Below are 12,826 nucleotides of genomic sequence, written 5' to 3' on the forward strand. Positions count from 1 at the left end.
AGGGGCGGCAAGAGTTGGTGTTGAATTTAAACTCTAATGTTGGAGGATCCCACATCGAAGCTAATATAAGAGTGGTTGTGAAGTCGGCTTTAAATAGAGGAACCATGAAGAGAGTAAATGTACCTTTCTTGGTCGATCCCTTTCATTGTATGGCGTGCTCGTTTGGGTTGGGCGTCGGCTAAGAGTGCTCGGAGCGTGGATTAACTCCAGTCTCCTATCAGGTGTGTATTTATCACTACTCTTGTTGTTAGATGGCTACTTCGGGCCGAAAAGGGCCATGTGAGCCCAATGGGCCTACGGGCCCAATTGGATAAGTTGTTCGATTGTGTAGTAAATATTGGACTAGGCTAGGTGAATCGCATATCTGTGGCTAGGTTTGGGCTAAAAGGGTCACACGAGCATGTGGGCCCATTTGGGCTGAGAATAGGCTTTAGGCCCATTCGTATTGTTATCCATGTTTAGAATATTTTAGTTTACCAATTACTGAAATGCCCTCGACTTGTAAAATTACCAAAGTACTCTCGATTTACAGAATTACCGTTTTACCCTCAGTTTACAGAATTACTATTTTACCCTAGATTTATAGAATTACCGTTTTACCCTCAGTTTACAGAATTATTGTTTTACCCTTGATTTACAGAATTACTGTTTTACCCTTGATTTATAGAATTACCGTTTTACCCTCGATTTATAAAATTACCGTTTTACCCCTAATTTACATAATTACCGTTTTACCCCTGATTTACATAATTATCGTTTTACCCTCGACTTACAAAATTACCGTTTTACCCTCGATTTACAGAATTACTGTTTTACCTCGATTTATAGAATTACTATTTTACCCTTGATTTACGTAATTACTATTCTACCTCGATTTAAAAATTACCGAAATACCTCAATTTGTAAAATTACCAAAATACCTCGATTTACAAAGTTACGAAATACCCTGACTTTTTAAAATTATAGAAGTACCATTGGTTTACAAAATTCTTGAAATACCTTTGGTTTGTTGATTTACCAAAACACCCTTGTAGGATGAAATGACTAAAATACCCTAAAAGGTAAAAAGACCGTAAAGCCCCTGTGAGGATAAAGTGACCGTAATACCCCGTATGGTAAAATGACGAATATGCCCTTATGTTCCGTATGATGATGTGCTTAGGATTTACATATATTGATATTGGATTAGTTAAGTTTGAGTGATGTGGTGGTTATCGAGGCGATTGATTTTGGAAACGTTTCAACTTCAACCCGTAATGTGTGTACTAACCTCGTAATAGCTTAGATTAATATTTCTTTGAAAAGTCGAAAGCTTCATATTTTAGTGATTCAGAATTAATATTTAGATCTATTTTCACGCACGTTTAAGTTGGATTCACAACGGATATGGGGTAGGAAGGTATTTGGAACGTTCTTCAATGAGTAGATCTCTTGGTAAGTATTGAACCTTCTTTCCATTTGTATCTTGTGGTTTAAGAAAAGTGAAAACCCTCCGTCGACTAAGGCTAAAAGGGTTTTAGTGTTATTTGGTTTGTTGGTGATAGTGAGGATTAAAGGCTAGCGATCGAGGAGTGTGTGAAAAGCTTGGATCATCGGAGTGACTAAATCTAGTCATCAACTTTGGCAAAGGTATGAACCCAAGGGCCATTGTGGATGGTGGCCGAATGTGTAAGTGATGATAATAGGTAGTTTTCGATTTGGTTTAATAATAACATGGTCTAATCTATAAGTGGTTGATTATAGGAGAAATCGCATAGGAGATCTCGTCAAGGAATATCGCAAATCAGGTGTGTAACGAACCCTTTTCATAGCTTAAAGCGATAAAATGTCGAAAAAAGCGAAATGCCAAATTCGGCATTTCGAGGACGTGAGCAAGTTTAACGCTCACTAGTTAGTTAGAATCGATGAGATGATGATTGGGAACGATGGAAACGGTAAGAATGTGATTTTGGCGTTCTTGGTAAGTTGGGCCTCGAAGGGTGAAGTGGGGCCCATTGGGCTTTCGGGCCCATTTGGGTAAAATTGGTAGAAAACGAAAATATGTTAAATTGCATGTTAAGACTATTATATGTTATAGATATAGGCTAAATGGGCCTAGATGACAAAATCGGTGAGTAGGGCCCATCGGGGTTTTTGGCCCAATAACTCGTTTTGTTAAAAGTGGGCGGAATCACCTGTATGCACCCATGAATTGTTTGTAATCGTTAATGAACATGGAAACCCTAATTTTGGTAAAATTACAAGATTACCCTTATAATATGAAAATGACCGTTTTGCCCTAGGTAAAAATAACCATTATACCCCTAGGGTTTATATATGAACTTAACGCATGGGATTTTGATAAACATGATATGTATGATATGCACATGATATGTATGATATACACATGACATGTATGATATGCACATGATATGTATGATATGCACACGAGATGTTCATAAATGCATTGGGTTGGGGTTTTATATGAATGGAGGAAGTGAAAAGGGCTTATGCCCCGATTATTAAAGGGCTTATGCCCCGCTTATTAAAGGGCTTATGCCCCGATTATCAAAAGGGCTTACGCCTGATTATCAAAAGGGCTTACGCCCAGTTATTAAAGGGCTTATGCCCCGTTATAAAAAGGGCTTTTGCCTGATTATTAAAAAGAGGCTAGGCCTCGGTTATATGATAAAGCGTTAAGCCGCCAGTGGAGAGTTATGGCGGGGTGGGTCGAGTTAATCCCCACATGGTGTGTTGGTTGGTACGGGTGGAGAGTAGCGGATGGTGGGTTGAGTAGTCTCCCCAGATGGGTTTGCATTCTTTCATTGACATTATATGTGATATTGAAATGGGCCTATGGGCCATACCGTTTACCGTAAAGGCTTCGGCCCAGTAATATGAAATATGAAAAGGCTTCGGCCCAGTGTTATGAATTATGAAATATGAAAAGGGCTATGGCTCAGTACATGTATGAGATTGGTTTTGGGCTTAGACCCAACAGGCTGTTATTGTTTTGGGCTCTGAAAGGGGCTTGTTGCACACTGAGTTTCCAAACTCACCCCCCTTTCCTTAATCTTGCAGGTGAGCTTAGATGTGGGGACTTGGGCCGGAGGGGATTCAGAGTGGCCACGGTGATTGTCTTTGGACTTTTAAATAAGCATTGGTTTTCTTTAAATTTCCTTTAAATATTATTTATTTTTGGGTTGTAATAAGGCCATTTTAACTTTCCTTTTATTTCTTTTCGGGGTTACTTTAATCCTAATAACTTTAAACCTGGTTGATAATTATTCAAATGGGCTAGACTTAGGACGTGTTTTCAAAATGATACTTGTTTTCAAAATATCTCAACACCACGATTAATCGATTTATCAAAGACGTCCACTTAAACAAATTTAAACTCGATATGACAAAGTGTGGCTATGGTTGTGGGCATGTCTAGGATTGGATCCAATTAAAGAGCTTGGTACTTAAGCAGCCTTCATGGCTCACCTCCTCTATCTCGGATACCTACCTGGTGCCCAGCTTCCATACACTTTGTTAACTCAACAAAATATATGGTTTTAAAACACTAAAAACGGAACGTGGGTTTTCAACTCCAATGTGGCACGTCAGATTCGGCCATAACGTCTGGGCCGGGTTTGGGGTGTTACATACATAATGATTGTTTATTTATTACTAGTTTTTTTTTTAATCTCGAATATTTCCTAGCTTATTTGTTATTATCTTTTATTCGTTTTATTCATTTATTTGTTACCTCGAAATAAGATTTTTGCAAATAAGGCAATACTTGGTGTTTGGAAATTTCGAGAAAGCAAAGATCTCTAACTTATTGGGTTGCCACTTTTCTCGTTGAATTGAATAATTAAGTACCCTTCTAAGTTTTAGAGGTTTTTAAATGCAAGCCACTATCTTGGAATTTCAAAGCAATATGTCCTAACTTATTGGATATAGCGTTTTCTTTGTTTGAGATAGGAATTTCAAAAAGGGATAACTTAATGTCAATACTTTGAAGCTAGTGAATCCCAATTTTCAAAGTTAAAATATTTTAAAGAGGACTACATCTTAAATTTTTTTTTCTTTCGACATTAAAGACATTTGATAATCAATTAGGTACCAATTTTTGGGCGTTACGAGAGGTGCTAATCCTTCCTGAGACGTACCCGACTCCGAACCCGTTCTTTTATTTCGTGGACCAAAACTAATGATTTTAAAACAAAATGTTTTAAAGGTGATCCAATCACACCCAAAAAGATTGGTGGCGACTCCCGTTTTTGTTTTTTAAAATCGATTCCCATTTTCCAAAACTCGATCTGATAATGGTTTCGACAGCAATAATCACATAACATATGTAACTTGAATACTAATCATTAATAATCAAAGACAAGTGAATTAAAAATATTATAACGCAAACTAAAATGACTAAAACGTAAAACAAATTTCAAAATAATTAATAAATGAATTTAAAATAAATAATGAGAAAAGAAATTTAATCAACAATGTACAAAACAATTTAAAAATAGAATATATGTACACATATATATAGCAGTAAGGAATAAATAATATATATAAAATAGACCAATATAAAATATATGCATAAAGCAAGTTAAAATAAATCATAAGAATTTAAACAAACAATACATTAAAATAAGTTGGAATAGATGTAAAGTAAATAACATATAAAATATTTTAAATAACACATAGGTGAAATATTATTTTTTTTAAAAGTTAATAAATGGATTAAATAGATTTAGTACTCGTCCCCCTCTTCTTTTCCATGGCCTAAACGAGAAACCTGAGGGGTTTCGTGGCCCTTTTGGATCGGGGAATCTCCGATGGGGGCGGGTACGCGAAGAATAGGTAAGTTTTCAGCCCCTCTTTTGTTTTTTATTTTTATTTTTTTAAAAGATTTAACACAGAAAATAAAATAAAAAAATCTAAAGAAAGAAAAAAAACCAAGGAAAGAAAATATGAAAACAACATTTTTTATTCTCTTTTTTTATTAATAATTTGTGTAATACAACCCCCTTTTTTTGTATTTGAAAACAAAACCCCCTTTTTGTTTATTGATTTGCAGTAAATTTGAAAGGAAACTAAGAAGAAGTTAAAACGAAATGAAAACAAATAAAATGAAATCGAAGATCCACTTTTCTGCGTTTTTTCTCTTGATTGCTAGTGTTTTTTTTTTGGATTTTTTTTGCTGGAATTTTTTGCTCTTTTTTTTTTCAAATGGGAGAATCCTCTCTTTTTTTTGTGTGTGTGTGTGTGTGTTCCCCCTTTCATTTCTACCATTTTGCTTGTTTTTTATGCCATTTGCAGGTAGTGGGTGAAAAAGGAACAACCACCCATGTTTTTGGCCTGAAAATCTGGGAAGTGGGTGCTTCAAATCACGTAATCTGTCTGAAGGACCAAATCACAAATGTAGCAAAACTTCTGGGGCTAAATGTAATTTTTATAAAATTTAGGGTTAAAATGTAATTTAAGGAAAGTTTAGGGGTCTAAGATGTATTTTTTTTGAAATTTTTTTATTTTATTTTTTTGAAATTTTGAAACTTAAACACAAATTCTAGTCGGACAAAAATTTAGTGCTTACACTATTCATTTAAAAATAAACTATTAAATTATTTCTCTAATGTTTTTTCAACCTCAATGGGCAATGCCACAATCTAATGTATAGGAATGGACATTTCTCAACGTCACAAGGTGGGGTGTGGCTCATTTTGGACCGGTGCCTCGGCTCATCTGCAGTGACTTGGACATATGGGGACATCGACTGTTCTGGCAAAGTATGGCCTTGGACAGCCCTATATACATACGACATGGGCGCTACCATCAAATTTATGGACTCCTCTATCTATAGGTTGGGGGCCCTTTTTTGGTTGTTATTAGAAATCAATCATCACCAATTTGTCTTTCTCTGTTCATTTCTAGCGACCCTTTTATTAAACCTTTGGTTCTTAACATTAACGGTAAACTATATTAAATGTGACTAAATTATTAATAAATTTACGTTTTAATTATTTAGTTTTAAAAATTATAAAATAGTCATTAAATTATTTAAATGTTTTCATTTAAGATACTGAACTATTTGAAAGTTTTTATTTAAGTCATTAGACTGTTAAATTTTTTTTAGAAGTTTGACTAATGAGCTCCAAGCGATAATTCAACAACCAGTACAATGGATCAGTACTCATCGACGAGTAAAATAACATACCTTAGATCCAAGTTGATCTGACGATCAATGTTAAAGATTCATAAAAAAATATAGAAGATAAAATGAACGAGTGCTTTTGATTGGTGCAATCGATGCGATTAGAGAAAGCCATATAACAGTAATTTTAACAGCCCGATGAGTTAAATGAAAACTTTCAGATAGTTAAACGACAATTTTATAACTTATTAAAGTTGAGTGATCAAAACATAAACTTACTAATAATTTAATGACCTCGGATATAATTTACCCTGACATTAATTACCCAATTTTTTTTCTAAGTATACTAGTAAACAAAGGCAACTTTTCAACCCATTACCTAACTCCTCAAGTTGCTTCACCCACCTCGTTGTAACCATTAAGGTTTTCCTTACATCCTCAATTCTATAGTAAAGTGTTACTGATTTATTATGAAAGACTTTTTAGTTTGAAATCTCTTCTTTAAAAGAAAGTAGTGTGTATAAACTATTAACTGTAATTATGATTCTTGGGAACTTGTTGACCTCAAGGTTAGAGGGACCATGTCCAATTGCCTCCAACTGACAAAATATCTTTAATATTATTAAATATGTTGAGTCAAGCGCTAAAAATTTATTGTTTTAATAAATTCTCGAGTTTGAGTCTTATAGATAATATATATATAAAAAAAGATTTTATCCACTATTTAAAATATCAATCTAAATTAACTCTAAATTTAATTGAAACCTTATATAAATAGAAAATGTAAAAAAAATCTCATACCCAAAAAATATATACTAATATTTTAATATTTAAATTTAAATCCATTTAATTTAATCAAAATTTGATGAATTTATTATTGATATTTCGAGATATCAATTAGGTTTGGTAAGTGGGCATTAAAATTTGTAGGTGTAGGGGCCAATTATTGGGCCTTGGCATTGAGAGAAGAGCCTGTTAGATGAAAAAGAAAATGATGAAAGGCACTTGAAACCTAAACCTACTAGTAAAGAATTTATTCTTCAGAAACCTACAATAGAAATTGTAGTCACTCCTTACCATCATTATTAGATTTGTGGATAAGAAATGGGTTATTTGGAATTGAATCCGAATTCTAATACTTATAAAATATAATGTTTTTGTCCCTCATTCTTTACAATTATTATATATTCAAATTACAACATTAACTTCCAAATTGTTTTAAAAACCCATCATATATATATATATATTAGATTTCAAAAAGTAGAGTTAAAATATTTGTTTTCGCCATGAATGGACCACATTTTAACATTAAGGACATAATTAACAAAGGTGCAAAACGGTGAGCAACTTTTGAAAGTCATGAAATATGAATTACATGGAGTGAGAGCTTGGTTCTGTGAAGTGGGGAGTCGATGAAAATTAACTCTTTTAAAAATGGGAAAGGTCAATTAGAGGAGTTGCCGTCCAAAAATGGTGGGTCTTCTCTTGTAGGAACCCAAAATAACAAGGCAAAAGGAAAGGGGAAAAAACCAATCGATATTGACAAATCAACCTTGCATAGTTTTAGTATTTATTGTGATTAGGTGAAAATGAAATAAATATGGGTTTCGGCTTTTGAGCCCCCCCCCATTGGTCCCTCTTATCATTATTGGCGACCAAAACAATAAATTTATTATATATGTCCATGAATCATATCAATTTCACTATACTTGGTTAATAAAATTTTGCACATATTTATGGGCTTCAATGAGTGCTAGATTTTAGAAATCTACACTGTGTTTTGAGTTAATGTACCCATAAAATTGAGGTATTTTGAGTCTCGTTTTATAAGGTTATTATTAACGAGTTTCAATTTAAATCTATTGTGTGTAAATTATATCCACATTTATTTTGATTAATATACAAATATTATTTTGATTATCAATTTAATAGTGTATTGTAATGGTTAATTCTGTGAATTATGTCCAGATTTATTCTGATTTAACTGTAGATATTTTTTCAATTACCAATCCAATTGTGTTTTTGTAATAGTTAGTTTTAACCGGAGTTATTCGAATCTATATTATTTATAATTACAATTAAGATTGTATTTTTAAGTATATGTATGACTAAAAAATAATAAAATATTTATAAAATATTTTTTTATATCCGCTTTATCATTTATGTTTGAAGTTTATAATTTTTCCTTTTTAACTTACATTTCTTAAAAAAATCATTATGCTTGCTAATTTTAAAATCAGGGATACCTACCAACACTCAAATGAACAATTTTTTAAAAGGAATTCTGTAATAAGTAATTAATTATTGAGTAAGATGTATAAAATAATGAATTAGGCATGCATGGCAGAAGAATTGGTAATTACAAATAAAATTTTAGATCCTCGTTTTCAAAGAGTACGAGACTAGGAAGAGGCATAGTTGCTTGCTAGCCGACAAAGTACAAAGAATATTGGCATAGGGGTTAGGTTCCAATTTATTAGCCACTTGGAATTTTGTAACTGCCAACAAATTAACCAACATAAATTATCATTGAAGCAAACCCCAAAAACATATAAGCAATATTTCTTCCTTTATACAGCCATAAAATCGTAATATATAATTGCAGGGACAAAATTAGAATTTCTTTTAGAAATCGAATTAAAAATATAAACTATTGAGATTGTCAAACATCTTATTCATTAGTCCAAAGTCAGGCAGTATTCTCAGTCCGTAGACCCGACCCGGTTTGAACAAAAATTTTCACATTTTAAATCGGTTCAAATTCAAATTAAATTATAAAAATATTATAATTAACTACTCATAATCCTTTTTAACCTTTAAATAATAAAATAAATACACTTGAACTCATAATTTATACTAATTCATCACACTCAAATTCATAATTTACACTAACAATAACGTTAATGCTTTATTATTATTTTTAATTTAAGTGGATTGACGCCGGCAATTAACATTTTGATTTAATTAGAGGCATCCACTTGCCCAACTGGTGCATTAATTATTAATTTCAAGACATGTTTTACTCCAATGTTTTGTTTACTGATGTTAAGATCTCAACCATTCATGAATTAAGGATAAAACTTTTTTGTTGATTTCAATCTTTAAATATGTGTACCTCCTTCCTTATTAATAAAAGTCATCATTATACCAAAAAATAAAAAAAAGTTATCAACAAACAATGCTTTTCAACATAAATAATGTTCTCAACAATGGCGTATTTCTGGATTGAATAGTCTGGGCTTGAGGTTGAGTTACAAAACGAGAGTGAGCTAAGTGAGTGTTGGATCAGCACAGGAGTAATGGTAATGATGAAACAATGATAGAAGTTCACATGAAAGAGTGAAAGACGGTGAAGATGATGAAAGAGTAGTGTACCTGGGGAGTATTTATACTCAGAAGCTACTTAATTGATTCTTATTGCCCTATCTCACTGGTCACTGGTCTTTATTTTTATAATTAAATAAAGAGTTTTATATGTATTTTAAATAACCATAATTTAAGTGATTATGGTTAATTAAGTGTAAAAATAATTAAATAGAAGAGCAAGAGATCTTGATGGATCACTTCCCTAACTTTATTATCTAAATAATATATATTATACAGATCTTTTTATAGGTCCTTCTACCAATGTTAAGAGCTCAAAATTGAAAAATAACAAATAAAAAATATGCCATAATTGTTGGAAGCCTGGTGTATATTCAAACTTGGTTCAGACCTAACATTGCTTAAGTGGTGGGAATGTTGAAAAGCTATCAAAGCAATCTTGGGTTAAATAATTGAGAAGTTGCAACTGAAGTAATGATATCTTCAATGAAAAAAAGTTACATGCTTACAATTGGATATCTAACATTCTATAAGATATTGAATATACAGATTCAAATTGTATTGATTATATTGATTCTCAAAAATCTAACATTTGAATATATTTTATGTTTATGGAAGCAGTCATATCTTTAACAAGTGCTACCAAATGTTGGTGGAAGTTGAGTTTGTATCATTTTCTAAAGTTACTTCATAGGATAATTGGTTGAGAAGCTTCGTTGCAAGTCTTGGAGTTGTTCAGTCAATCCCTAGGCCCATATATGAATATATTGCGGTAATGCGGTAACTGTATTCTTTGCTAAGAATAATAAAAGTGGAAGTCGATCTAAACACATCTAGATTAAATACTTAGCAATTAGGAAGCATTTTAAGTTGATGAAAGTGTTAATTCAACACATAAATAAGACGCCAATGACAATGAATTCTTTGACAAAAAGCATGCCACTAAAGTTTTTCAGGGATCTTGCGGTGGAAATAAAATCTAGACATGTCAGTATAAGTATTATTTGAAACTTTGTTGTTTAGTTTGTTTCTAGTTGTATATATTTGGTCAAGAAAACAAACATTGAGATAGAACCTGGAACAAAATCTAAAAGTAATTTCTCATGCACATGAATTCATTCAAAAGAAGAAAATTTGCATTGTAATACATATAACGGAATACTCGATTAAATGCAAAGTAATTTCGGTATCATAATAAACTTACAAATTGACAGAAGGAGATAAAATAACTAAAATCAAATCTTAAACCTTGAGGTGCCAACATAGAATTTTAACCATTTGCTCCTTCAAGTTGTTGGTGAGGATTCATGTGATTCTATTCTTATACTTAAAACATATGGTATATAAAACTATTATTAAGACAATGTTATAAATAGTTTTATATATATTTTAAATAAGCGCAAGTTATTAATATAAAAGTATTAAATTGTATAACTATTATATTTTTCAAATCCATTTTGTTAATTTTCGAATCTTACATATTGAACTACCAATTTTTATATATATATACATATAAATCGAAAATGATCATCATTAACATCCGCAACACTTGGTATTTGAAATTATTTAAGATGTAGGTTTAAAATAAAAACAAATATAGGAGGTTTGCATGTGTATGAATGAGATTGAAAATGTTGGGGGTGCCAAGTGGTTTAATGATTACTAGAGTAAAGAGAAAGAAAGAAAAAAGTATAATTATTATTATGTAATTATTATTATGTATATTCGGTAGAAAGCATTAGATATTATATTCTTTAGCTTTAATTATGTTCCTCAATTGGCCAATTTGATCCAACCATTGACCCTTCGAATGGAATTTAGCCATATCTTTCTCTCACCTGCTGCTTCTACATTTTAATATGTAAGTTTATATAGTTTAGTTTAACAATAATATTTTGTTGTATCTACAATCATGCTTCTCAACTTATGTACATGCGGTGCCAAATGTCAAATTTTCAATTTAATTTCTAAACATTTATAAATTATAAGTTAATAGTAAAAATATATTTCAACATTACAACTTTATATTTCAATTTTCTATAACTTTGTCCCTATGTACCATAAATCTCTACGTCTAGCTATTCCAATAAACACATAAATTTATAATACAACCATTTGACTTAGAGTTTAAATTTAAAAATGCCCCTAGATAGGAGCATGTAGAATCTTTGAAAAAAGATAAACAAATTATTTATTGAAAAGAATTCCAACCAAACTATTTGAGCCGAATGGTATATGTCTAATTCAATCATTACAAATTTCATATAGAAATAGTGGTAGAAGTCTTCTATACTTTGCATAAGTTGTGAATTTTGTACATATACTTTAAATTGATCAATTTTAGTCTTAACCCATTGATAACAGTTAAATTTGTTTGGTTAAATTCTGCTATTAGTCATGCATTATATGTAAAGTTGCAGATTTATTAAATCTATTAATTGTGAGTAATATGTTGAAATAGCAAGCTGACATAGCATTACAAATACGATAATATGTTTTCCATAACAAAATTTAAAAATGATAGAACTTACCTTAATGAATTTAAAAGCTACCATTTTGTCAGAGTTGAAATTTTAAAATTCTAAAAGTACAAAAACTAAAATTGACTAAACTAAAATAGAGATTAAATTTAAAATTTATATATAATACATGGACTAATAACAAAATGCCCTTTAGTCGAAAAAAAGGTGAATATATATAAGATTATTATCTTATATAACATTAATAAAATAAAAAATTTCTCAGGCATATTAATCTTTAGGTTAATAAATGGTATACCAGTTATGTATTTTTTAATTCCACAAATAAATTTAAAAATTATTATCTATTATATTTTTAATATTTTATTATACTCTACAAAATATTTTTTATCACTTTACCTCTGCATGTAAAGTTAATATACTGAATATTTCTCATAATATTTATTATGTATTAAAATAAATATATATAGAGAGAGGAGGGTCCATCATGGATTGGTGCCAATGGAACTTCATTTGAGAGCCACATACTATAAACTTGGGCATCATTTTCAGATTTTCACCCATCATCATTCTTTGATTCATATTTCATTTTCCATTTTAATTCCTTGGGTTTTTCTTTTTCTTTTAAAAAAAAGACCATAGAGAAGAGAAATCCATGGGAGTAAATGTCGTCCAAATCACATGGCGAGAGTTAAAAGACAAAAATCAGGAAGCCATGTGGAGCCGCCTGTTTGGGCCACGTGACCCCATCCTCCCATTAAATAAAAAAAGAAAAAAGAAAAGCTTGCCCCACATTCACTTCCTCCCAATCAATCATAATTCAGAACCACCCCACGTCCAGTACTCCCAAAATGAATCTATCTCCTCCTCTTCCTCCTCTTATTATTATTATTAT

General features: G+C 31.3%; 1 long non-coding RNA gene across 1 annotated transcript; it reads left to right on the top strand.

The window, feature by feature from the left end:
• The first annotated feature begins 1,526 nt into the window (after positions 1 to 1,526).
• LOC128293975 (uncharacterized) lies at positions 1,527 to 3,295 on the top strand. The gene is made up of 3 exons (XR_008284140.1): positions 1,527 to 1,629; positions 1,744 to 1,787; positions 3,061 to 3,295. It is a non-coding gene; the product is annotated as an uncharacterized LOC128293975 (long non-coding RNA).
• Positions 3,296 to 12,826: the final 9,531 nt, after the last annotated feature.

Source organism: Gossypium arboreum, chromosome 6 (assembly GCF_025698485.1).
Source record: "Gossypium arboreum isolate Shixiya-1 chromosome 6, ASM2569848v2, whole genome shotgun sequence".
NCBI classification, from domain to species: domain Eukaryota; kingdom Viridiplantae; phylum Streptophyta; class Magnoliopsida; order Malvales; family Malvaceae; genus Gossypium; species Gossypium arboreum.